This window comes from Hyperolius riggenbachi, chromosome 8 (genome assembly GCF_040937935.1).
Source record: "Hyperolius riggenbachi isolate aHypRig1 chromosome 8, aHypRig1.pri, whole genome shotgun sequence".
In the NCBI taxonomy this organism is placed as follows: Eukaryota; Metazoa; Chordata; class Amphibia; order Anura; family Hyperoliidae; genus Hyperolius; species Hyperolius riggenbachi.
Genome location: NC_090653.1, coordinates 254,103,871 through 254,130,281, shown reverse-complemented (window position 1 = coordinate 254,130,281; position 26,411 = coordinate 254,103,871). Strand labels below are relative to the sequence as shown.

The 26,411-nt window shown below is 43.3% G+C and overlaps 1 long non-coding RNA gene across 1 annotated transcript in view; it reads right to left on the bottom strand.

Annotated features, from left to right (window-relative positions):
* The window catches only part of LOC137527767 (uncharacterized), a 36,992-nt gene extending 28,075 nt beyond the window's left edge, over window positions 1–8,917 (bottom strand). Inside the window, exon 1 of the long non-coding RNA XR_011023214.1 lies at window positions 8,622–8,917. This is a non-coding gene — a long non-coding RNA (uncharacterized lncRNA). The remainder of the gene's footprint in view (window positions 1–8,621) is intronic.
* Between the last annotated feature and the right edge of the window lie 17,494 nt (window positions 8,918–26,411).

Below are 26,411 nucleotides of genomic sequence, written 5' to 3'. Positions count from 1 at the left end.
TTCTGGCACCCTTTTTTTGATGTATGCAAGGGTGTGGTCAATTTACATGCAAACAATAATTAGCCCCCCTGCACTCAAGACACTTGCTGCAAGCTGGAGCACTAGCAGAAATAAAACCAACTAGATTGCAAATTGTATTCAGTTGCAGAAAGAAGAAATTCGCTTTCAAGATGCATTGCATAGAAAAGCATTCAGTACTAGACATTTTCATCACCAGCCTTGAGGTTTCCTCTTATGGAAAGGGTCCCTAATCTAACTACCATATTTGCCGCCGTAGAAGACACTCCGGAATATAAGACGCACCCAGGTTTAGAGGGCAAAAACCAGGAAATAAAATGTATCCTAAACCTGGTGTGTCCATGTTCCAGGAGCGCCTTGTACATGTATTCCCCAAAGATTGTGTCCTCCATGTGCTCCTTCCTGTCCCCAGTGTGTCCCCCTATTTTTTGTCTCCAGTGTGTCCCCTTCTGTCTCCAGTGTGTCCCCGAAAGCAAAGGGTAGTAGTACATACCTAAAATGGGAAACTGTTAAAAGAGGGGTCCGTCAAGGCAGTGATGGGCTTCCAAGTAGCTATGAGTTCAGAGCTACTCAGATTTTAATCTTAATTAATTCAGGTGTGACTGCGGGAGACGGGGTTAATTTACCCAGAAGTCTGAGGGTTATATGCATACCATTCCCCTCGCATGCAACGTATGTGACGCGTTCCACCACTCATTACTGCACTTCCTCCTTCATGCCGGAAGGATGATGCAAAGTTTATGTAAAATTATCAGCACTCCACAGGATAGTGACATAGTACAGAACAATATTGACAGCATAGCTATATGGGCAGACATATGGCAGCTGAAACTGAATGTAGATAAATGTCACCTTGGACTATCAAACAGCAAAGTACCATATAAACCAGTGGCATACAGCTGGGAACATAAGATTTCGGAGTTCTGGTTAATAATTTGAACAAGTGTACCCAATGTGGCTAAAGCATATAAAATGTGAAATAAAGTCACAAGTTCATAGTATACTACTCCCTTTGTATAAATCACTTCTGAGGCAATGTTTGGAGTATCAGATATATTTTTGGGCACCACCAGGGCCGGATTTGTACTTTTTACTGCCCAAGGCCAACTATACCGTCTGTACAGTTTCTTATCTCTATGTGTGTCACAATGGCCGCATTTCACTAAGATCATGCTGGAGATAATAAGGCAAGAGAAAACTTACCTCCACACAGTGAGAGAGATATCTTATCTCTTCATTCCTTAGTTACCTCCTCTGTAGTTAATTTACCTCCTCTGTAGTTATTTTCACACACAGTTAATTAACAGCCTGTCTTTAACTCTAGAGTTATTTTAAGGATTGGAGAGTTAACTTAAAGACAGAAGAGTTAACTTTAGGTTTGCCTGAGGTAAAATGTTTCCTGAATACTACATGCCTTATCACCATGGTAACAACTCTAGAAGAGTTATTAAAGACAGGAGATAAGCTTAGTAAATTGAGGCCAATGAGAATTTGCCTTACTTTCCATCATTAACCACTTCACCACTGAGGGGTTTTACCCATTGAGCACCAGAGCAATTTTCACCTTTCAGCGCTCCTTCCATTCATTCATCTAAAACTTTATAATTATTTAGCACAATGAAATGAACTATATCTTGTTCTTTTCACCACCAATTAGGCTTTCATTAGTGGGACATTATGCCAAGAATTATTTTATTCTAAATGTGTTTTAATGGGAAAATAGGAAAAAATGTGGGAAAATTTTATTTTCAGTTTTTAGCCTTTATAGTTTTTAAATAATGCATGCTACTGTAATTAAAACCCATGAAATGTATTTGCCCTTTTGTCCCAGTTATAAAACCGTTTAAATAATGTCCCTATCACAATGTTTGGCGCCAATATTTTATTTTGAAATAAAGGTGCATTTTTTTCAGGTTTGCGTCCATCCCTAATTACAAGCCCATAGTTTATAAAGTAACAGTGTTATACCCTCCTGACATAAATATTTAAAACGTTCAGTCCCTAAGGTAACTATTTATGTATTTTTTTTTATTGTAATTTTTTTTTTAATTACAAAAAAAATAATTGGGGAGTGTAGGAGGTAATGAGTTAATTTTTAGTGTAAAAGTAATGTATTTGTATATGAAAAATGCTTTAGGGTGTAGTTTTACTATTTGGCCACAAGATGGCCACAGTAACTTTTTGTTTATGCGACCTGCAAGCATACAGGAAGTACGCTTGCAGGAAGGGTTAGGAGGCTGGGTTTTTTTTCTCACAATGATCGCTGCTTCTCGTAGAAGCAGCTGATCATTGCGGGGGGCAGAGATCAATGAACGGGAAAGGTTTTTCCCGTTCATTGATCTCCGGGCGAGCGGGCAGCGGCGTGCACGAGCGCGGGGTGCGCGGACGAGCGAGCAGGAGCACGGACAGCGGCGGGAGCGGCGTCAGGTGCGGATTTCTCCGTCCCTTGGTGTTAACAGGGTGGAAAAAGGGACGGAGAAATCCGTACCGCTGGGGGTAAAGTGGTTAAGTTCACAGACCATAGCATTTTTAGTAATAAGCATATAGATTATTAGTTATGTTTTCCTTAAGAATTTTTATGTTACACTTGCCATCTCTGTCAGGAACCAGCCCCGCGGCAAGCCTGCAGATACGGTTCCCGACTGCGGGTTTGACCAGATCGAGAGGGAAAGCAGCCTTAGTCGAGCTAACACAAGGCTGTGACCCCTCAAACACTTCTCACTGCCACCACTAGCTGCCGCTAGACACTTCCACTCTGCTGTAGAGTGATCTGCATGCAATCCGCGTTTTTGTATTCGGGTCAGCTTTGCGCTTTAGGCCGAATACGGGAACGCCACGCAGACACACAGTACAATCGTACAGTAACAAGGCACAATCAGGCACTGACTTTGTAATGCAAGTTACACTGCAGTCTCTTCTAGGCTATGAGCGTTGGCTTAGTACAGCAGAAGTCAAACTTATTAAATAACGATTTAATATTCCAGAAAAAAAGTGGAACAATGCAGAAAATAATATATACACAAGATTTACAAAAACAAAGTACAAATTACAAGGAATGACACCGGTACAGGACAGATAGTTCAAAGGTTAAAGCTGCCCTTGTAGATAGGGATAGCTGCATAGAACAGCTTTACTGCCCCTAACTCAGCCGCCCCTAAATAAGGCTGAATTTCTGGTGCCCTAGGCCATGGCTTATGTGACCTTGCCAGAAATCCGGCCCTGGGCACCACACTAGAGGAAGGACATTGAAGTTTTAGAACAGACTCAGATATGGGTATCTCCGCTCCTTCACAACCGCCTTCAATGAGTCCTCATCCACCCCCAACCACCTCTCGGTGGGAGTCCCCCAAGGTTCGGTCCTTGGCCCCCTACTGTTCACCCTATACACATCCTCCATTGGCAAGGTTATCTCCTCCATGGGTTTTAACTATCATCTGTATGCAGATGACACCCAGATCTACCTCCACACCCCTGACATATCCACCACTACCATGGACAAGGTCTACTCCTGTCTATCAGCCATCTCCTCCTGGATGTCCGCTAGGTTCCTGAAACTAAACCTAGACAAAACGGAATTTATGATCTTCCCACCCCGGACATCCATAAACCTCCCAGATGTGCATGTCACTGTTAACCACACTACCATTCACCCTACCTCTCAAGCCCGCTGTCTGGGTGTCACCCTGGACTCCGCACTCTCTTTCACTCCCCACATCCAAAACCTCACAAAGTCCTGCAACTTCCACCTTCGTAACATCTGTAAGATTCGCCCTTTCCTGACCTCTGCCACCACCAAACTCTTCATCCATGCCCTCATAATTTCCCGCCTTGACTACTGCAATGCCCTGCTATCTGGTCTTCCTATGACCCGAACAGCCCCACTGCAGTCCATCATGAATGCAGCAGCCAGAATTATCCACTGCTCTCATCGCTCCACCATGGCGGATCCCCTCCTTGAATCCCTCCACTGGCTTCCTATCCAGTCCAGAATCAGATTCAAGATACTGTGTCTGACCTACAAATCTGTCCACAAAACCTGTCCAACCTACATTTCCGATCTTACTCAGAGGTACCTTCTGATTTGAAGGAACCCCATTGGTCTGCTAAGGACCAATGGGGCTCCTTGGAGCCCAAATACAAAGATGCTTAGAGAGCTCTGAGCTATATAGCTCAGAGCTCTGTGTTCCGTGCAGGACGCTAAGTCCCGCCGGCTCTCGCTGCCCTCCCCGCCTCTCCCACATGTCACCTATATACATGCTGGCACCCATGGGTGCCAGCATGTATATGGGTGACAGGTGTGGGCGGAGTGGACGGTGGGAGCCGGCGGGGACTTAGTGTAATTAGTGTATGCGGCGGCCGGCGGGTGAGCGGCGAGTGACGTCGGGTGCGGTGGAGTTACAAAGTAACAAAGTTGTTACATTGTAACAACTTTGTTACATTGTAACTGATTAGCCAATTTCCGAGGATATTGCGTGGGAACTGGCTTTTAAAGGGACAGGTAAGTATTAATGGTTAATTAGGAATATTAAAGGACTTTTTTCGTGGTTATGTTTTTTGTTCAATTAAAATACTTTTTCTAAGTGTTTGTGTGTTTATTTACTTTTAACTCTTAAAGGAAATGGGTAAGGGGTACAGGTACCCCTATACTCATTTCTCCTGGGAGGGGGGGTGGGCATCTGGGGGACCCCTTTTTAAAGGGGACTCCCAGATGCCACCATGAACCCCCCCCCCAGGAAATCGCGGCCTCCACCTCCACCGCCCATCGGAGGTGGAGAAGAGCCCCTTGTCCTTGGATTGGACAAGGGCTCGGAGGGGGAGGGGAAAGCTTGGCTGCCCCTCCCCTTCCGAGACCCCCCAATCCATGGACCATGCGGGCTGGTATAGTCAGGGTGCGGAGCCCCATGCGGCCGGTGCTCCGCATTCTGGCTATCCCAGCCTGCATGGGGGACAAGGGGTTAAAGAGGTCTGGAAGGGGGGACCCCACGTCGTTTTTTTTTTATATTTCCCACACTCAGAGCGAAGTAAGTAAAACTCTTCCCACTTGGGGGAATCTATGAAAATAATACACTATTGTTACCTGTGCAAAAAAAACTGATATTTTCCGCATTTAAAAGACATTTTTGCCCTTGAAACTTAAAAATTGATTTTCTCAAAAACTATAAGGTCTTTTTGAAAAAAAAAATGTTCCTCTTATTCCCACTGATCCCCTTAATATACCCTGGGAATTTGGTGTTCCTAAATTTTAAGCAGGCTTTGCTATTAACCGTTAAAGTTGGCGGGTTTTTAAATGTATATATTTTTCCTTTGAAACTTTACCATCGATTTTCTCAAAAACTATAAGGTCTTTTTGAAAAAAAAAAATTTCCTCTTATTCCTTCTGATCTCCTTAATATATTCTCCAAATTTGAGGCTCTTAGCACTTAAGGGGGCTTTGCTATTAACCCTTAAAGGGAAGGTTCAGGGACTAACTAAAAAAAATAAAAATCCATTTCCACTTACCTGGGGCTTCCTCCAGCCCGTGGCAGGCAGGAGGTGCCCTCGGCGCCGCTCCGCAGGCTCCCGGTGGTCTCCGGTGGCCGACCCGACCTGGCCAGGCCGGCGGCCAGGTCGGGCTTCTGCTGCGCTCCATGGTGCGTTTCACGCCGGCGCGCTGACGTCATCGGACGTCCTCCGGGCTGTACTGCGCAGGCTTAGTAGTTCTGACTTTAGGTGTCCTTTAAAGGGTACCTGAGACTTCAAGTCCCTCACTGCCCTCTGCCTCCTGGATCATCCGCTATGTAGCTTGGTAACTTCCCAAGTTGGGGCATACTGCCACGCTCCTGTCGCCAGGCCTGCTCTCACGAGTAATAACGAGTTTGTAAACGCTCACATTTGTAATTTAAATGAGCATTAATTAGCACAGGTGTGCGGTGGGGACATAAGGGGTTAGTTACCCATAATTCTGTGTCCTCCCTACGCTATAAATAGCCTACATTCGTCCTATTGGACGCGTTGCAAGCCTCATTGCGGGCACTTCCTCCTAAAAAGCCGGAAGGAGGAAGTGCGTGGTGATAAGGCTTGCAACGCATCCAATAGGACGCATGCAGGCTATTTGGAGCGCAGGGAAGACGCAGAATTATGGGTAACTAACCCCTTATGTCCCCACTGCACACCTGTGCTAATTAATGCTCATTTAAATTACAAATTTGAGTGTTTACACACTTGTTATTCGTGAGAGCATCCCTGCCTGTCGCCGGGAGAGTTCTGCACCTGTACAACAGGGGAGTGCACACGGTCAGACTACGCCTGTGCCGACTTGCGAAGATACTAGGCCACCTAGCGGGGGATCCAGGCGGAGGAGGAGGGCGGTAAAGGATTGATCAGCCTGAAGGGTTCTGGAGGAAGCTCCAGGTATATATATTTTAAAAAATTGACTCATCTCAGGTACACTTAAGGGTTGGAAGGTATCACTTACCAGGAACAAAATTTAATGACTTAGAGGTGATTAACATGTCTAAATACATGCAATATAAAAGCTTAACAATGAACTTTTATATACCAAGATCTGTACTAAGCACAAGAGGACGTGACCTGAGTTATGGTTTTATCTCTTTCACAAGTAGAGCAACAGCAGGTTTATTGCAGACCGCCTCCTGCAAATCCCATCACCAAAATCACATGACTAGAGATAGCAGCAGCCGGCCAATGAGTGCAACTTAGTGTGGGAGGAAGAGGCGGGCATAATTTATAACTCAGGCTGAAGTCTGTATCCACTCACATAAAACCATAAGATAGAAGGCATATAAATATTTCACAGGTTTTGTGCACAGAGACAATTTAAAGGGACCCTGAACACACAATAAAAATGAAATCTGAACTTACCTGGGGTTTCCTCCAGTCCCCCTGTAGCCCGTGAGGTCCCCAGGCGTCCTCTGGGTCCCCTCCATTCTCCCGCTGGTGGCTCCGGTAGGTGCGCGACTTGACTGGGAGTCTGTGTGCCCGGTTCGATCACGCGACCGTCACCGTAAGATGTCTGCACCAGCCTGGTTCATTCTTTCGAGAACCACGCATGCGCAGAATGCTCACGGCAACAGGTGCGCGATCAAACCAGAAATGTAGACAAGCTGCATATGCATAGTTGTGCACGGCTCCTGGCCAAGTCAGCATGAGAACGGGAGGCACCCAGAGGACACCAAGTGACCTCACGGGCTACATGGGGGCTGGAGGAAACCCCAGGTAAGTTCCTTTAAGGTCCTTTTTGTACTAGCTGCAAATCTGCAGATTCTCCGTATGGAAAAACACGTTCTCATGAATGAGAATTGAGGCAAAATTGTCACACTTGATTATAGGGCCATTTTCCACTAACAGCAACGGAAGACGATGCAACTGTATCCATTATTGTGATCTGCTTGCAGGACAATTTTTTCTTGAGCCATCCTGCCGCGATTTGTCTGCGATTCAGCCCGTAAGCTTTGTATACGAGCGCAGGCAAATCACATAGCAATCGCACTACGGTGTGATTTTTCCCCCACGATTCGGTAATTCCCTGGTGAAAATTGTAAACTCAAAACGCACCGCAATCACAAGGTACACCCGGGGACTCCTGGCAGTGTAAATTAAAAAAAGAGACACAATCGCAGCGTGATTGCAATCACATTTCGTAGTGGAAAAGAGCGCTTACCACAATTTGTTTCAAAATCACAGCAACTTTGCTGCAATTCTCATTCAAATGAATGAGAATGAATTTTTCAAAACGCAACGGAAATGCTGCAAATTTGCAGCTAGTGGAAAAGCGCCCTAAAGGAATTTAGTATCTTTATTATACCTCCCAACTTTTTGAGATAAGAAAGAGGGACACTTAAGCCACACCCATGACCCACCCTAGTCAGCCATGCCATTAAGATTTCATAAGAAAAATAAGTTGTTTTATAATTCCAACCACACTTGTCCTTTCTATCCTGGTTCATTAGCCTTCATATTAATGTTTGAAAATAAGAACTATATCAATTTAAAGTATACATACAAGGTAATTTATAAACCAAAAATCCACTTATTTGGGGCTTCCACCAGTCCCTGGAAGCCGTCCTGTAACCTCGCTGCAGCTCCAGTGGCTCCTGGACCGGTCTTCTCCACTGCAGATGCTGTCCGAAAGAGGGACAGTTGGAAGCTATGTCTATATAGTGACACATAGCAAAAACTTACAGGTCTGAATATTGTACAAAGGCGGTCTCAGTGGCAGACAGGAGCATATAATAACATTGTGACATGTTATTATGTGACAGGTGATTATGGTCTGGCAGCAGCAGACAATGCCCACTCCTCATCCTGCATGAAAGGTCCTCTTTATTTAGCAGGAAGTCAACAGTGACTGAAGTTGTCTGGCTGCTGGTGGCTCTGAATAGAGGCATTGTGGAGAGGAACTGGTTTGTCCTCCGCGCAGGTATGCAGTACAAGGTCGCCACAGACGGCTGAGCACGATAATACAATGTAACTTTCAAAATTATACGTTCCTGCTTTGATGATCAGAAATATAGGTATCGATTACAAAGCCCAACTCAGGCCAAAATGGAACATGGCGCATTCTCAAAGCAATACCGTTAATTAGTGTAAATGACAAGTGTTACCTTTGTAGTACGAAAACCACAGTTAGTCTGTAGCTGTGCACCTATCCACAGGGTCGGCCTTTGACCTGAGCAATCGCTAAGGGCATCAGCATCACATAGGCAGGGGCGTCGGCACGATGCCTCGGCCACAGCAGGTAGTTGCTCTCTACCAGCTGTATGTCCATCATCCTGTCTCCATGGTTACAGCAGGTGTCACTCCTCATGTGACTCGCCGACACATACTAGCATGTCACATTGAGAGGCTGTGAAGCTGTACAGAGGGCACTGGACCCCTGACTGATAAAGAGCCACTCTTGCTGAGACACTGCAATGGGGATCCGCCTATGCTTGTGACGCTGCAATGGGGGGTGTTGGTAGAAAGAGGGGAATATCTGCTACCTATACTGGGCTGGGATTAATGCTGCAGGCACATTTGCTACCCATACTAGGGAAAAAGTGTACCTAAATTATAAATGACAGTTTGCTTTAAACCTAGTAACTTGCCAAGATATATAAAATCACACACAATAAGGTGTGATTTTCTCAGCCCCAGGGTCCTTTTTCACACATATGGTCTTAAAATCTCCACCCCTAGTGTGAAATTGAGCCAGGGTGATGTGCAAAGGATGCTGGGGGATTGATGCCATAACTCCACCCCTCATGTCTATGTGATCTAATCCAAGCAAGCAGACAAACATCTGAAATATTAATTAAAGCAAACAGATAGGATAAGACTCTCCTGTCTAAACTCTCTCCTATACACTGTGAAAAGAGAAGTAATTTGATCTAGGCAGGCAGAAAGTAGGGGAGGGAGGGAGGGGCAGGGAAGAGCACTAGGGTGGATGGGAGGACATAATACTGAGGGTGTACTTGGCATGGCTTTAGCATAAGGAGAAAAATGGAGGTGCTACTACAGACATCAATGTGAGTCTGTTCTATCCACTATGATGTACCAGATGTAAACTTTACATGTTAATCTAACTGTACACGGTGCGTAGACTACAAATATGTATTGCCATTCAAATCTTTTTTTGGACGGAGGTGCTCTTTAATACTGGTGACACCGCTGGCTACCTATACTGGTGGTGGTGGAGGGCATATTTGCTCTCTGTACTGGGGGGCCTGCCTAATACTAGGGGCTTAGGCCATGCACCTCTAGCTTAGACCATGCACCCGCTAAATAACCTAATTACGCACTGCCTGTACATATACTGTATACTTCCCCCACCTCGTTTCCACCCCATTCCTTTAGATTGTAAGCTCACAAGGGCAGGGCTCTCACCCTTTTGTGTCATGGAATGTTATTAATTTAATTGCTTCCACTCTGTTAGACATTTATACATTTTAGTCATGTTAAATTTGCTATTGTAATCAGCAGTTCTGTATTTTGTATCAGTGTTCATATTTGATGTACCGTATATAATCGTAAGCAAGCCGAATTTTTGACCCCCAAAAAGGGGGTCAAAAGGTGGGGGGTCGGCTTGCTTGCGAGTCACCTGCGGTCCGCCCCCCCCCCGACCCCAATGGCCGCCGCTATCACCTTCTATTATTCCCCTCTCCGCTCGTAAAGTAATTACCAGCAGCGCGCCCCACGGCGGCTGCTGTGATGATGAAGCATGAGCCGTAGAGAGAGAGCGGCTTCCTGTAGCTACGGGAACCGCGCTCTCTCTACTGCTCCTGCCTCATCTTCACAGCAGCCGCCGTGGGGCGCGCTGCTGTGAATTACTTTACGAGCGGAGAGGGGAATAATAGAAGATGTGGCGCCGGCTGAGGTGATGGCGGCGGCCGCGCGGGGGGGGGGGGGGGATATAGGTGGGGGCACTGTACTAGCTATACTGGGCACTATATGGGCACTATATGGGCAATATACTAGCTATACTGGGCACTATACTATCTATACTGGGACACTACCTACCTATACTGGGCACTATACTAGCTATACTTGGCACTACCTACCCATACTGGGCACTATACTAGCTATACTGTGCACTGCCTACCTATACTGGGCACTATACTAGGTATACTGGGCACTATATGGGCACTATACTAGCTATACAGGGACACTACCTACCCATACTGGGCAGTATACTAGCTATACTTGGCACTACCTACCCATACTGGGCACTATACTAGCTATACTGTGCACTGCCTACCTATACTGGGCACTATACTAGCTATACTGGGCACTGGGCACTATATGGTCACTATACTAGCTATACTGGGCACTATACTAGCTATACTGGGGCACTACCTACCCATACTGGGCACTATACTAGCTATACTTGGCACTACCTACCTATACTGGGCACTATACTAGCTATACTGTGCACTGCCTACCTATACTGGGCACTATACTAGCTATACAGGGTACTATACTAGCTATACTGGGCACTTTACTAGCTATACTGGGCACTTTACTAGCTATACTGGGCACTATACTAGCTATACAGGGCACTATACTAGCTATACTGGGGCACTACCTACCCATACTGGGCACTATACTAGCTTTGCTGAGCACTATACTAGCTATACTGGGGCACTATACTAGCTATACTGGGCACTATACAAGCTATACTTGGGCTCTATACTAGCTATACTGGGCACTATACTAGCTATGCTGAGCACTATACTAGCGATACTGGGCACTATACTAGCTATGCTGAGCACTATACTAGCTATACTGGGGCACTATACTAGCTATGCTGAGCACTATACTAGCTATACTGGGCACTATACTAGCTATACTGGGCACTATACTAGCTATACTGGGCACTATACTAGCTATACAGGGCACTATAATAGCTATACTGGGACAAACTGGGGGATCACACAAATAGCATTTCCTACCCCCGGCTTATATGAGGGTCAATCATTTTTTCCTTTTTTTTTTATTTTTTAAGATAAAAGTTGGGGAGTCGGCTTATATGTGGGTCGGGTTGCTTGCGAGTATATACGGTATATCATTGTCTGTATCATTATGTATCCCTTGTTTGTTTTCTTACATTGTACAGCGCCACAGAATATGTTGGCGCTTTATAAATAAATAATAATAATATCTGGTTACCGATAATAGGGGAGCTGTTTTTACTGGGGGGCACATTTGGCTATGTATAATGGGGTAATGGGGGAAATGTCTAATACATACTGGAAAAACACGTTACCTATACTGGGAGGGGGCAAATCTGCTCCCTATACTGGGGGCCTTTCTAATAATGGGAGCATATCTGGGTACCTATATTAAGACATATCTGCCATCCTTGCCGATAATTACAACTGGCACCCTAACCAGGGCTGTGGAGTTGGTAAAAAAATCATCCGACGACTCAGTTTATGAAACCTCCTACTCCAGGTACCCAAAATGGCTCTGACTCCTTAGTATAGTACTTACCAGGGCTTTGGATTTTGTACAAAAATCATCCGACTCCCGGCTCAGACTCCTCAGTTCATTAAACCACTGACTCCGACTCCAGGTACCCAAAATTGCTCCGACTCCTCGACTCCAACTCCACAGCCTTAACCCTAACTTCTGCAACTAGCGGGCACCTAAATTTCCTGCTTCTGGCTGATTGAGAAGATTTTACCGCTGCCCTGACGTTGCAGAGGTCTACACCACCGACTTCCTGCTCGGCATGCAGAGCAGCGTTCAGCCAACTGAGTCTCAGGCTCACCCTCATGATGGCTGTGTCTCCTCCGCTTTAAAGGGGAACTGAAGAGAGAGGTATATGGAGGCTGTCATGTTTATTTCCTTTTAGACAATACCAGTTGCCTGGCAGCCCTGCTGATCATCTGCCTCTAATACTATTAGCCATAGCCCCTGAACAAGCATGCAGCAGATCAGGTGTTTCAGTGGTTCAGACTTATAAGTCTGATCTGACAAGACTAGCTGCATGCTTGTTTCTGGTTTTAATCAGATACTACTGCAGAGAAATAGACCAACAGGGCCGCCAGGTAACTGGTATTGATTAAAAGGAAATAAACATGACAGCCTCCATATACCTCTCTCTTCAGTTCCCCTTTAAAACACCCGCCCTGAGTGAGCAAATAGTGGCGCTGCTACTTCGAGCCCCAACCCCGCCTACCGTATGGCTGACCGGCCTACACACATCAAGGCAGCAGATGTGTGGGTGGGCAAGAGGCGGGCACATAGGCGGAGCACAGGGAAACCCGAGGGGAGCTGAACTAATTGTGCGGCAACATAGAGTCCAGCAGCCGGGACATATTCATGCCTGGGACGGGGGACCCCGTGTCCCAGGTAAACTGGGACGCCTGGTAAACTGGGTCGCCGTAACCAAACACAATTTTGACTAACTTTTTAGTTTTTTTTTTTAAATTACATTTCTTTTGTTTGCCTTGTGCTGCCTGTGACAGGCTGTGGCCTCGGCCTGCAGAGTTCTCAGTGTTTGTGGCTGAGACAATCAGCTCATTCATGTGGGAGATGCTAGAAAAAGCCCAGGATGTTCGATAAATGCCATAAACAGGAGTAAACTGCCGGCCTAATCCAAACAGTCATTTAGCACTACAGATCATTGCTTAGTTAAACATGCAGTCAATTCTCCCCCAGGCCTCAATGAGTCACAGTAATCACTGACCGAGGCTGCTCAGTCCAGAACGCCAGCCGCAATTCACCGCTAATACTGTACTGTACTGATTATTCTGCGTAATCATGGGGCCTTTTCTGTTGCTTTGCAACATGTCCTTGCATTGTATCCTGATAACAGCCATAGAGTGGCCTGTGTTTGCTGTGATATTACAGTAAAGGGTAACCTGAAGTGAGGGGGATATGGAGGCTGACATATTTATTTACTTATAAACAATACACATTACCTGGCTGTCCTGCTGATCCTCTGCCTCTAATACTTTCAGCCACAGACCCCGAACAAGCATGCAACAGATCAGGTGTTTCTGACATTATTATCGGATCTGACTGGATTAGCTGCATGCTTGTTTCTGGTGTGATCCAGACACTACTGCAGCCAAACAGATCAGCAGGGCTGCCAGGCAACTGGTATTGTTTAAAAGGAAATACATAGGGCAGACTCCATATTTGTGTCTGCATGTTTAAAACCTGTCTGTTCCATCAGATCTCTACTACTGTGACAGCAAAATAGGAGAAAAGTAACTCATGGCACATTTTACTTTGGAAGAAATGTACTTATGTGTTTTCATGTATTTAAAATTTTACATTTTTTTGTGATAGCAGTCCTTTAAAGGGAACCACTTTATATTCCTGGTTTATAATAACTAAAGGAGCTGTCATGTCCCCCCCTTTCTGGCTGCCCATTATTTATCCAGGGGAGGTGTGAAGATAGCATCAATTACTTCTCTAAACTCTTTGAAGCATAGTGTCCTCTTTCTATGGTTGGGCAGGCCGTGGTAAAAAATCTCTGCTAAACTTTTAAATGTAAAAAGCCCCATCTACACGATACGATTCTTTGTGCGATTCAATTACGATTCTATTTACGATCTGATTAAATCCGACATGTCCGATCAGGATTCGATTTGATTCATTTCAATTTGCCATTGTTTTGCAATGGTAAATCGAAATGAATCGAATCCCGATCGGACATGTCGGATTTAATCGGAGCGTAAATAGAATCGTAATCGAATCGTACAAAGAATCGTATCGTGTAGATTGGGCTAAAAGAAGAGGTTAAACTTAAGTTTTTTTTTATATATATATATATATTTATGAGATACATTATTGGCATGCATTTTTAATGTGCTATTGAGATGACCTGGGTGCTAAAAATGGTGCTTGGTTCACTTTAAGCCTGGTACACACCTTCAACTTTACCAATTGACCAATTTCACCACTTCCATGTAGTATGAGAGTTTACTTACACAATCTGTTAATAGTATTCAAAATCTAATGATTTTCATACTACCTGTACATGGAGGTGGCAAAATTAGCCATTCATTGGCCAATCAAAACTGAACGTGTGTACTAGGCTTAACCACCTGGGCGTTACGGACGAGCTCAGCTCGTCCACTAACGCCGCGGTGGATTGCTCGGGCCCTGGTGGGCCGATTTTTTTTTTTTAACACGCAGCTAGCACTTTAATAGCTGCGTGTTTTTCCGATCGCCGCCATTGATTCGCTGCTAACCGCCGCGAAAGAGGCCCCCCCTGTAGCTGGCCAGCTAAGACCTGTCCTAGGTTGCCATTATAGTTTATATAAATATACACCAAAACCTGCCAGTAACCTCAGTACAGTTCACATGTTCTTAAGTTTAAGCCAAACAGCAGAGTTATTGCTGAAATGTATGTTTCTGAATGTTATATAACAGAATATATATGCATTGTGTTATCAAAGGCAACAGGGGGAAATATGCCTTTAAGAGTCATCACATAGATGAGCCAATCACAGCCAGCCACACACTGCACCAGAGCCTCAACCAATCCTAGCTAGTTACACACTGAGCCTGTGTGGGAAACCCCCTAGCTAGATCATTCTAGAGTCATTGCTCATCAGAGAGAGAAGAGACCAGAGTTCCAGAGAAGTTTTATGGAAGTACAGAAGGCCAAATAGGTATTTCATACACTTATCTATATTCCCTTATTGTTTAGTAGTGTGAGAGTAGGCCTATATAGTGAATCTGTTGTTATGTGTTTACTTGCAGTTCCACCAAGTCAAATCAATCAAATCAAATCAAATCAAATCAAATTGAATAAGATGTAAGTTCATCTTCAGAGTACAAATTCAATCAGATCCAGAGTACAGATTCAAGCACAGAGAGTCAAATACATCCACCATCTTATATTATCTGACAATCTTATGTTATCTGACAAGATTCAACTGTTAAACCACCCTTTGTGATTTGTATCCACCACATTTTGTACATGGACTATCTGTTGCACATGTTGCAGTGTTATATGAAGAAAAGTTGAAGTTATTAAAGAAGTTATTCTAAAGTATTTGGTGTGCTCTTTAAACCTACTGCTTCCATAGAACGGTGTTAGAGGAATTACAGAGTAATAGACAGTCTGCTTAAACTAAAGAGACAGAGATTGCATAATTCTTCTAATGCCACAGCGCACAAGGCACTACATAGTGCTGCGCCTGCCACAGTGGAACTATTACCCTCAGTGGAACTATTACCCTCAGTGGAACTATTACCCTCAGAGGGCAAAGCAAAGTGTTCCTCAACTAGCAAAGTAAAGAGTGCATTAGAGAAGCGGAGCGCCAGCATATACCGCCACGCAGCAACTGTTCCCTGAGTGAGCACGCAGGGACACTGCAGCAGAGCTACCATACAGGCCATAGAACGTGTGCATTAGTGAGACTGCAGCCAACTCTTAAAGTGGCAGAACGGCAAAGGCAAGATAATCAGAGAAAGAGTGCCAACCTCCCTGCGATCCCTAGAGAGAGTAAAAGACGCATGGTGGGAGGCCAGAGTCCAGAGTCAGAGTGCCCGCACCGCTATCCACAGAGAGACCACGTGTTGCAGCCAGCTAGTTTCCCGCCACTAGGCCCAAAGCCTGCAGCAGCGTATCCAAGCCAGCGCATCGCAAGTTATCAGAGCATCGCAAGTCATCACATCAAGAAAAGACAAGTCTCCTTTAAGACTGACATTTGTTCCCGCAACTTTCAGATCACAGTATCCTGCTCTTCAAATAAGGTCAGAGCTTTCCTGTTTATAACTTATCTTTGCACATAAGCTTTTTGCAAGAGACATTTTTTTTTGTGTGTGTTCAAGAAAAACAGACTTTGCTCTTTTTTTGTCTAAAGCAAAAAGGACAGTTTATAGTATACGGACTCTAAAGTATTTAAAGTGAAAGTCATTTGTTTTTTCTATGCATTTGTCAGTATTGCATTTAAAGTGACAGTTCCCTGTTATTTGTATTATTATTGCAAAAATGTCTGAGCCTAGAATTATCACTCCACCATTAGAGAATGCAAAGATAGATATGGCAGAAGGTGAAGAGCAAGAGAACCTGTCAGAGCCAGAAAGGTCTAATGTAACAGTAGTTGCCTCCCAAACAGATATAGCCCAAACAGGTGAACTGAGGCGTTCATCACGTAACAGAAAACCTACCCAAAAGGTGCTAGAAAATTTAGAGCAAGAGGCAGCACTGAAAGGAAAAAGGTTCACCAGAATGTATGAGAGGTGGAAATTATACATTATAGGCATTCGTAGAAAACTAAAACAAGAAAGCATAATAGGGAACCTGAGTGAAATGATAGAGTCAGTAGAGGAATCTGAGTCAGAACTTATGGCAGCATATGTCCACCTGCGGTCGTCTATGACACCTTCCCAGGATATTGTAAGGAACATGGACACATGCACAGCAGTCACTAGAGATTTAGTAAGGCTCATGAAAGAACTATCATCTGCAGCAAACTATGATGAAATTAGAGCACGAAAAGGTATGAATGAACTCTTCATGAAAGACTATGCCAGGTCCTTAGGGGGAACCACAATCTCAAGTGGGACTTCCTTTCCTAGCAGAAGTGCCAGCTGCATATCAGAGTCCTCAAATACTTCAGCCAAAAGAAAGGAATTAGCTGAACAACTCGCTGCCAAGAGAGCTGAAATTGAGATGGAATCTGCCATTGAGGCACAGCGTCTACGGATAGCTGAAATGGATGCACAAATGAAAAGTCTGGAAAGGCAAAAAGAAGTTAAGATTATAGAAGCAAGACTCAGAGTACATGAAGAGGATATAATTCAGGGTAGTCATGGGTCAAAATCAGTACTAAGTGAAGAAGCTGACTCCTACTTTCTTCCATACAACCAGGAGAATGGAAGGAAATCTCCAGCATGTAGTGAAGAAATAAGTCATAGTCCTTCCATCCCTGCTCAGAGAGACAAAAAGAGAGACTCACCTAAATCGGAACCAAGTGAGAAAATAGAACCAGATAACTCTATTCCTGTATGTCATGGCAACGGTCATGAGGATGTTACAACTGTTGTCCCAACGAGACCTCAGAGAAAATATCTCACTAGACTTCCTGTTCCGGAACCTACTGTATTCTCCGGAGACGTACTGAAGTTCATAGAGTGGAAGGCAAGTTTTGAAATGATCATTGAGCATCATTGCTTCCGTCCAGTTGACAAGTTATTCTACCTGCAGAGATATACTGGTGGTGAAGCAAAGAAAGTTCTTGAAGGTAACTTCTATAGAAAAGACAAAGAAGCCTACAAGCAAGCTTGGGACAAATTAAATGCAAGATATGGTCATCCCTTCTTAGTACAAAGAGCTTTCAGAGAGAAATTGATAAACTGGCCATAAAATAGATCCTAAAGAACATTTCAAACTCCAAGAGTATGGTGACTTCCTGCAAGCATGCAGCAATGCAATCCCACATGTTCAAGGACTAGAAGTGCTGAACGATTACCTAGAAAACCACAGGATGCTAGCCAAGCTACCTGAAGAAGTGGCTTCTAGATGGAATCGCTATGTGACTAAGCAGTTAGATCAAGGTAAAAACTTCCCAAGTTTCAAAGAGTTCTCTGATTTTGTCAATGAGGAAGCAAGGATAGCATGTAATCCAGTAACAGCATCTTACGTCTTAAAATCCTTTGAAGAAAGGCCTGCAAGAGAGACAAGGCCTGCAAGAGAGACAAGACGCGCAAGAGCAACTAGCTTTGCAACCAATACAGCTACTAAAGGTCAAGATACCTATGAGAGCAAGTACAAAGTCACTACTGGAAATAGTAAAGAGTCAGAACTGTCAAATCTTCAGACCACCTTCAAGTGTATGTTCTGTGGAGAGAACCACTCCATACATAACTGCCAACGATTGAAGGAAAAGTCTGCAGATGAAAAGAAGAAGTTTGTACTTGACAACCAACTGTGTTTTGGATGTCTAAGAAAAGGCCATGTTACTAAGGAATGCAGGAAAAGGGCCACATGCAGCATTTGTAAAGGACACCATCCTACACCACTGCATGAAGAGCGTCCAAAGAAAGAGAAATCCTTAATGCTCAAAGAAACTGAGGAAGAAAAGAAAGTATCTGTATTCTCTTGCAGAGTGAGGGAAGGAGAACTCAATGGCACGTCAATGGTTGTACCAGTGTGCATTTCAAATCCTAAAAAGAGGAACAAGAAAGTATACGCTTATGCGCTACTGGATGCCCAAAGTGATGTCACCTTCATTGATCAAGAAATCTGCAAGAAATTACAAGTGGCTACAGAACCAGTGAAACTCAAACTCACCACAATGACGGGAAGAGACACACTGGTGAACAGTCAAAGGGTCAAAGGACTGAGAGTTAGAGGACTTCATTCAAACTGCATAATAGATCTACCTCCAGCTTATACAAAAGATGACATACCTCTAGATCGAGATCGCATAACTACCTGTGAAACAGCCAACAAATGGGAGCACCTGTCTGTCATATCTCATGAAATGTCCCCGCTGAAGGAGTTTGGTGTAGGACTGTTGATAGGTTACGACTGTCCCGAAGCCTTGGTGCCACGAAAGGTAATCACAGGAGGAAAGGGTGAACCCTACGCAGTTCAAACTGATCTAGGATGGGGTGTTGTTGGAGGAAAACAGCAGATTGCAAACTCAAGACAGGTGACAGGATTGTGTCATCGAATATCTGTCCAAGAGTTACCAACTGTAAGTCCAGCGAAAGTAATCAAGATCCTAGAATCCGACTTTGCAGATGTAAGTTCCAGTGAAAAGAATGTATCCCAAGAGGACATAAAGTTTGTACACACTCTAGAAGATGATATTCACCAAAATCAACAAGGTCATCTTGAAATGCCCCTACCCTTTAGAGAACGACCGCGTCTGCCAAATAACAGAGATCTTGCCCTAGCAAGATTGAAAGGCTTAAAGAAAAGGTTGGGAAGAGATCCAAAATTCAAGGATGATTATTTGAAATTCATGAAAGACGTCATCAAAGACGGACATGCAGAGAAAGTTGATAGTCATCCCAAAGAAGGAGAAGTGTGGTACATCCCACATCATGGTGTCTATCACCCAAAAAAACCCGATAAGATCAGAGTCGTTTTTGATTGCTCGGCAAAGTACAATGATGTTTCATTGAATGATCATTTACTGAAAGGACCAGATCTTACAAACACCCTGCCTGGAGTACTCTGTAGATTCAGAAAGTATCCCGTAGCAGTCATGTGTGACGTTGAAAAGATGTTCCACCAGTTTCATGTGAAGAATGAAGATAGGGACTTCTTGAGGTTTCTGTGGTGGGAGAACGGAGATACAGATACAGAGCCAGTGGAATACAGGATGAAAGTACACTTGTTTGGAGCAGCATCATCTCCAGGTTGCGCCAATTATTGTATGAAGTATCTGGCCAATGAGAATGAAAAGGATTGTCCATCAGCAGCAAATTTTCTGAAGAAAAACTTTTATGTAGATGATGGTCTTATAAGTCTAGAGTCCACAGAATCTGCAATACAATTGGTGAAAGAAAGCCAGGAGTTGTGCGCAAGGGGAAACCTACGCCTTCACAAATTCATCTCGAACAACAGAGAGATACTGGAATCCATAAGCGACTCTGAACGTGCATCAACAATGAAGAATGTAGATCTTAATTATGATCATCTTCCAGTTCAGAATGTACTCGGATTGGGATGGAATGTAGAAAACGATAATTTCTTCTTTGAAGTATCCATGGAAGAGAAAGTTCCAACCAGACGAACCATTCTTTCTGCAGTGGCTTCAATATATGATCCATTGGGATTCTTGGCACCAGTAATCCTCAGAGCAAAAGAAATACTGCAAGAGTTGTGCCGACAGAAGTTGGGATGGGATGAACTCATACCGGAAAGTTTGAGGCCAAGGTGGGAGAGTTGGATAAGAGACTTGCAAAATTTGAAAGAAGTTCTAATACCCAGATGTGTTGTACCTCCCAATTTCGGAAAGTACAGGAAGATAGAACTTCATCACTTTTCTGATGCCAGTAGTCATGGTTATGGTCAGTGCTCCTACATCAGAGTGATAGGAGAAGAAAAGGTACATTGTGCCCTGGTTATGGGAAAAGCCAGAGTCGCACCTAACAGTATTCAGACAATACCAAGACTTGAACTGACAGCAGCTGTTGTTTCAGCATCAGTAAGCCAGTTTCTGAAAGAAGAATTGGAAATGAAAATAGATGAAGAGTATTTTTGGACAGACTCACAAGTTGTCCTAGGATACATAAACAATGAAGCTCGAAGATTCCACATCTTTGTTGCCAACAGAGTTCAGAAAATTCGAGAAACAACAAATCCAGAACATTGGCATTATGTTGACACAAAGCATAACCCAGCAGATCATGCTTCAAGAGGCCTGAATGTAACAGAATTGAAGAATTCAAACTGGTTCACCGGTCCAGAGTTCCTTTGGGAAAAGGAAATCATACCCAGTGAAGGTTATACAGAACTGTCTATTGGTGATCCAGAAGTAAAGGTTGTTCAAACATGAGCACTGCTGCCAAGTGTCAAGATGACATGCTTGAAAGACTAGCCAGATGTTCAAAGTGGAATACAGTCATAAACGTAGTAGCTCGAATTCAACGCTTGGCAAAAGGAATCAGAAAGAAATAATCCTTGAATGTAGAGGAAAGAATGAAAGCTGAAGAAACAGTCATAAGACTCATTCAACAGAGATTCTACAGTGAAGAACTGAAGAGACTTATGCTGGGAATACACGGTTCGTTTTTGCCTTCGTTTAAACCTTCGTTTCGATTGTGCCTTTTGTCCTTTTCGATCCCGAAATAATCAAACATACGGTTAATATCACCACCCACGGTTTCGTTTTTTTTTTCGATTCTGATGGTTTCGTTTTTCCAATGATCGAAGGCTGCAAAGAAACGAAACGAAAATCCCTTTTTACAGGGACGGACTAGCATAAACGAACATATAATCGATCTGAACAGCCATCAAGCCTACCAATGGCTCGATTAGATGGATAAAGAGAGATAATATCAAACATGTTCGATCACTAGTCGTTCGTTTTTGGGGTCTATTAATCGAAACTATAATGAGATTATGACTATTTTCACATACGTTTTCAACACTCGATTCGTTTACCGAACGAAACGAAGGCTAAAACGAAGGCAAAAACGAACCGTGTATTCCCAGCATTAGTCAAGAACCAAAAAGGCTTCCAAACAACCACCCATTGTACAAGCTTAATCTTGTTCTGCAGGATGGTATACTGAAGGTGGGAGGGAGATTGGAAAATGCATCGTTGCCAAGCAGAGTTAAGCATCCAGCAATTCTTCCTAAAAATTCTACCTTCACAAGATTGACAACATTGGACATTTTCTAGAAGGGTGCAGCTACACTCAGCAAGAAGCGCAAACACGCAAGAACATTTTGAATATATTGTTTGAAGGGAAAGTGGACTTTTAGTGGACTTTACTCTGCCTTTGTAGCGCCGTTTATATATACATACACAAGATTGATTATTGATCATTACCACAACAAATCCTTACATCAAGGAAGAAGCTCTACCCAAAGTTGTTTGAGAGAAGGTGGTTACTGGATAGTAAAAGGAAGCAAAGTCATAGCGAAGTACATAAGTAAATGTGTAACCTGTAGAAAGATACGTAGACCTACAGAAGAACAAAGAATGGCTGATCTACCGGCTGATCGTGTAAACCCATCACCGCCATTTCTTTATACTGGAATGGATTGTTTTGGTCCATTTATCACCAAACAGAACCGCAAAGAGTACAAGAGATATGGACTAATTTTTACATGTCTAAGCTCCAGAGCAATTCACCTGGAAATGTTGGAAGATATGTCAACTGACGCATTCATCAACTCCTTAAGATGTTTCATAGCCATTAGAGGTACTGTCAGAGAGCTTAGATCTGACCAAGGATCTAATTTTGTTGGAGCAAAGAACGAATTGAACAAGGCTCTAAAAGAGATTGATAAAGAAAAGGTAACTGAGTACTTGTTAGAGAAACAGTGCGATTTTCACATGAATGCTCCAAATGCAAGCCATACAGGAGGAGTTTGGGAGAGGCAAATCAGAACTGTAAGAAACGTGCTAAGTTCAGTGTTGAAAAAGAACACCGGAAGAATAGATGATGCTTCACTTAGGACACTATTCTATGAAGTAATGTCCATTGTTAACAGTCGTCCACTTACAGTCGACAACATCAACGACCCAACAAGTTTGGAACCTTTAACTCCCAATCATCTACTTCACCTTAAGTCTGATTACATACAGCCACCACTTGGCAAATTCACCAAAGAGGATCTATATGCCAGAAAAAGATGGCGAAGAGTTCAATATCTATCAGAACAGTTTTGGAAAAGATGGAACAAAGAGTACTTAGCTCATCTCATGCTAAGAAGTAAATGGCAAACACCCAGAAGAAATGTCCAAGTTGATGACATAGTGTTAGTAAAAGAAGACGACTTACCTAGAAGCCAATGGAAGTTGGCCAAAGTCCTAGAAGTTCAAAAGGACAAAGACGGGCTAGTAAGAAGAGCTTTGTTACAAATAGGAGACTCAAAACTTGACAAAAAAGGAAGACGTCTCACAACTCCACTCAAGTTGGAACGTCCAATACAAAAGTTAGTTGTTCTGAGAGTAACAAGAGACACTTGAGAGTTGAGAACCTGATAGAAAATTCCACAAATTCATGTTCAAATCCTACTACTGAGAACATAGAATTATAGGTAATTTTGGTGGGAGTGTAGCTGGCCAGCTAAGACCTGTCCTAGGTTGCCATTATAGTTTATATAAATATACACCAAAACCTGCCAGTAACCTCAGTACAGTTCACATGTTCTTAAGTTTAAGCCAAACAGCAGAGTTATTGCTGAAATGTATGTTTCTGAATGTTATATAACAGAATATATATGCATTGTGTTATCAAAGGCAACAGGGGGAAATATGCCTTTAAGAGTCATCACATAGATGAGCCAATCACAGCCAGCCTCACACTGCACCAGAGCCTCAACCAATCCTAGCTAGTTACACACTGAGCCTGTGTGGGAAACCCCCTAGCTAGATCATTCTAGAGTCATTGCTCATCAGAGAGAGAAAAGACCAGAGTTCCAGAGAAGTTTTATGGAAGTACAGAAGGCCAAATAGGTATTTAATACACTTATCTATGTTCCCTTATTGTTTAGTAGTGTGAGAGTAGGCCTATATAGTGAATCTGTTGTTATGTGTTTACTTGCAGTTCCACCAAGTCAAATCAATCAATTCAAATCAAATCAAATCAAATTGAATAAGATGTAAGTTCATCTTCAGAGTACAAATTCAATCAGATCCAGAGTACAGATTCAAGCACAGAGAGTCAAATACATCCACCATCTTATATTATCTGACAATCTTATGTTATCTGACAAGATTAAACTGTTAAACCACCCTTTGTGATTTGTATCCACCACATTTTGTACATGGACTATCTGCTGCACATGTTGCAGTGTTATATGAAGAAAAGTTGAAGTTATTAAAGAAGTTATTCTAAAGTATTTGGTGTGCTCTTTAAACCTACTGCTTCCATAGAACGGTGTTAGAGGAATTACAGAGTAATAGACAGTCTGCTTAGACTAAAGAGACAGAGATTGCATAATTCTTCTAATGCCACAGCGCACAAGGCACTACATAGTGCTGCGCCTGCCACCCCCCCCCCCCCGCAGACCCCTTGCGCAGCCTGGCCAATCACCGCCAGGCAGCGCTATGGGGTGGATCGGGACTCCCTGTGACGTCACGATGTCGATGACGTCATTCCGTTAGTTGCCATGGCGACGGGGGAAGCCCTGCAGGAAATCCCGTTCAGAACAGGTTTTTCTGATGGGTATGATCGCCGGCGGCGATCAAGAGGTAGGGTGATGCCGCAGGGAAGGGGGAATCATGTAGCTAGCGCTAAGCTAACTGCATGAAAAAAAAATTACGTTAAAAAAACCCTCCCGCGGGAGAACGCTAGGGAGGTTAAAGTGAACCTAAAGCCTACCAAAAAAAACGAGATGAACTCACCTGAGGCTTCCCTCAGCCCCCTGCAGACGATCGGTGCCCTCGCAGCTCCGCTCCGATGCCTCTGCACCCGCCGGCGAGCACTTCCGGTTTGGCCGTCACTGGCCGCAATAGCAGCATAGGGGGCGATATACAAGCTGGGAACGCGAACAATCACTCGCGTTCCCATGCCTGTCGGCCGGTGACGGCCAAACCGAAAGTGTTCTCCGGCGGGTCCAGAGGCATCGGACCGGAGCTGTGAGGGCACCGATCGGCTGCAGGGGGCTGAGGGAAGCCCCAGGTGAGTTCATCTCATTTTTTTTTTTTGACTTTAGGTTATCTTTAATACTTTTATGCTAGGTACACATGATACAGTTTTCTGGCAGATTTACCTGCCAGATCGATTTTTCCAACATGTCCAATCTGAATTTTGATCGTTTTTCCGAACAATTTCCATAGAAGTGAACGGAAAATCGATCGGAATTCAGGTAAATCTGCCGGAAAATTGTATTGTGTGTACCAGGCTTTAGACCCTGCACAAGCATGCAGATCAAATGTTTCTGACAAAAATGTGACTGTTTTAATTGCCATCTTCTTTCAGGTGTGTGAGTCAGACAGTGAGTCAGATACTGCCGCCAGAATGATCAGAGGAGGACTGCCAGGCAACTGGTATTGTTTAACCATTTTCGCCTTTTGGACGTGACTTTCACGTACGCGATCGTGAATGGGAACATTGTTCCCATTCATTGATCTAAGTCCTTTTCAGAGGCAGCGGTCTTTCTGAAAAAAAAAAAATCACGTCGTCCTTGTAGGATAGAAAAACAAAAAAAAAATCTTTGTATAGTAAAACTACACGCAAATACATTTCTTTACCAAATAACACAATAAATTACATTTAAAATTAACTGTTTACCTCCCACACCCAAAAAATACCCAAATAAAATTTTAACTAAAAAAATTTAATAAAAAAAAATTACAATTTAAAAAAAAAACATAAATAGTTACCAAGGGTCTGAACTTTTTAACTATGCATGTCAAGAGGGTACATTACTAATATTTTTTCAAATTATAAGCTTGTAAATAGTGATGGATGCAAAACTGAGAAAATGCACCCACTGGAACCCACTAGAGCGATTTTTTTGAGCGTTTAGGGAGCGTGATCAATCGCTAGCGATTTCCCTAAACGCTCTGCTAATGCAAATGGATGGTGCAAATTCCACAGAAGCGATTGTGATTAGCAAAATCGCAAACGCAGGACATGCAGCATTTTGCATTTGTGCTTCAATGTAAAGTATATAATCACTGGAGTAATCGCTCATCAAAACCTGCAGGGAGCGATTTTGCTAGCGTTTTGAAGTTACTGCACACTGTAACAAAATTAAAAGTAATCAGACTTTAAAACGCTAATCGCTACACAACCGCTGGCAAAATGATACACTTTTTAAAATCGCTCCCTAAAACGCTCATGAAATCGCTTACAAACTGCTCATACAAAACGCTAGCGATTGCGATTAGCGATTGCGTTTTGCAGCTGGTTCCAGGCCTTCCAAATAAAATATTGCCACCATACATTGTGATAGGGACATAATTTAAATGGTGTAATAACTGGGACAAATGGGCTAATAAAATGTGTGGGCATTAATTATGGTAGCATGTATTATTTTAAAGCTATAATGGCCGAAAACTGAGAAATAATGATTTTTTTTCAATTTTTTTCTTAATATTCCCGTTAAAATGCCCGTTAATATTTATTATTCCCGTTAAAATGCATTTAGAAAAAAATAATTCTTAGCAAAATCTCTGTAAGGGATTGTGCTGATGTACTCAACAGTTACTACGGAAAAAAAAAATAGTGCGGGTCTGATGCCATTTTTTGGGTCAGTTTATGGTGCTAACCATACCGACTGCAAAAGCTTGGGTATGGCACTG